At 36.5% G+C, this 2051-nt stretch overlaps 1 non-coding gene across 1 annotated transcript; it reads right to left on the bottom strand.

Annotated features, from left to right (window-relative positions):
• Positions 1-635: 635 nt before the first annotated feature.
• LOC139001469 (small nucleolar RNA SNORA11) lies at positions 636-764 on the bottom strand. Its single transcript, XR_011470036.1, has one exon. It is a non-coding gene; the product is annotated as a small nucleolar RNA SNORA11 (small nucleolar RNA).
• Between the last annotated feature and the right edge of the window lie 1287 nt (positions 765-2051).

Genomic DNA, 2051 nt, shown 5'->3' with positions numbered 1-2051 from the left:
GAGAGAGAGAGAGAGAGAGAGAGAAATCAATGATGAGAGAGAATCATTGATAGCTGCTTCCTGCACACCCCACACTGGGGATCAAGCCTGCAACCTGGGCATGTGCCCTGAACAGGAATTGAACTGTGATCTACTGGTTCATAGGTCAACATTCAACCACTGAGCCACACTGGCCAGGCAGTTCTCTCATTTTTTGATAAGTACACCAAAGTAGATAGCTAGATAGATAGATAGATAGATGAAAATATAAATACACCTATTTGCATATATTATCTACAATAATAAAAACATAGTATGCTAATTAGACTGGACAACCTTCCAGCAAAACCAGGGCTGTGAGGGAAGCCCAGGTCCTGAGTGCCAGAGGGAAGCTGCTGCCTGCAGCTGGGAGAAGGAAGACCTACTCTTGCATGAGTTTCGTGCATTGGGCCTCTAATATACTATAACACATATGTAATCATAAAGCCTCTTTTGTGTATGCATAAGAAATTAATACATAATTACTTTATATATGTACATAGACAACTCTGTGTGTGTGTGGATTGGAAGGAAGGTGGAAACTTCTGGTGGATGATATTCCACATGATTATCAAAAATTATATCTTATATTGCTTATTTATTAGCATTTTTTTTTTACATGTAGGGTGCTTGTGCACAGGAAGGCCACACATTTTGTGCCCCTTGTCACAGTGACCCCAGTTCCTGTTGGGTGTGTTGTAAACAGAGGAGCCATTTCTTCAGGCACCCTGCTCTGAGCACATCCCGATTTATTAGCATTTTTATAATTTACCATTTATTCAACTAATAATAGATCTAAGGGAAAGCTGGATCTGTAGATATTTCATAAGGATAAATGGAAATTCTGAATATTTCCTTTCTTAAATGAATTAAATAAATATTACAAATACTCTTTATTTTAAATCATTAAGACCACATAATAACTGTCACTGTACACTCCTTTCTCTTTAACCAAATTTCTTTCTTAATGCCTACACATTTTCATTATATAGATATTGAGTTTTTCTACATACATGAAATTATAAATACAATAAACTAAGATTATTTCAAGCTATGTATCATACTTCATTAAAGTTTTGTCCTTCTTACAGGTCCTGGATACCTCTGCTTGAATGTGTTTCGGGCATCTCACCACCAGCATGTTCAAAAATGATCTCCATATCTTTTCTATCCTGTCCTCCACAGATTCTCCGTGTTAATTAGTTTATCATTCACATTGATATCAAAGCCAGATGTCTGGAAATTACCCTCTATTTCTTCCTGCTCCTCATATTTCATATTCAAGTTTCCTGGTGAAGATTTAATAAGATCGTATCAAAGGATATGTATGAAGACTTCATTTATTTGTTTCTTCAGATTCTAAGAGTCTGAGGACAGTGATTCTGCATTATTCCTGTTTGTCTAGCCAATAGGAACTATAAAACTAAAAAGTAAATGTTAATGTTAAACTTTAATTTTTTTCAGGAAAAAAAATTTACTCAGGAATAGTGCATACCAACCATTACTTATATAGACATATTATTTTATTTATCAACATATAGGCTCCTCTGTTAGTTGTCCTAATCTTACTCAAATAATTTTTATTAGATAAATATCAGCATAATGTGCCTTCTTCATTAATTGAATCAGTAATGTTGAGCTCCTTCAACTCAGTAGGTTGGAAATTTTTTTATGATGTCATAAATCAGATCTTAAATTACTCTGGTTTTGCAAAAATATCTTCTTGGAAATTGAATAGCACTTGATTATTTCTGACTCCACTACTGGAAAAAATTGTAGATGGTCACAATATACTGAGGCCATGGCCAAATGGAGTTTGATTCTTTTGATACTTTCTATTTCTATATGTCTTGAATTCAACCAGTGTAATTCCTTAGGTGGTTTTTATTTGTTTACTAGAGGCCCAGTGCATGACATTTGTGCACTGGGGAGGGGGGTCCCTCAGCCCGGCCTGTGCCCTCTCGCAGTTGGGGACCCCTCGGGGGATGTCCTCCTGCCAGCTTAGGCCCACTTCCAGGATCCTTAGTGCTGCC

This window comes from Myotis yumanensis, unplaced genomic scaffold (genome assembly GCF_028538775.1).
Source record: "Myotis yumanensis isolate MYYU_CA2020_CCGP unplaced genomic scaffold, mMyoYum1.0.hap1 SCAF_1, whole genome shotgun sequence".
NCBI lineage: Eukaryota > Metazoa > Chordata > Mammalia > Chiroptera > Vespertilionidae > Myotis > Myotis yumanensis.
Note: the sequence above shows the minus strand (reverse complement) of the source record. Positions and strands in the feature narration are given on the sequence as shown.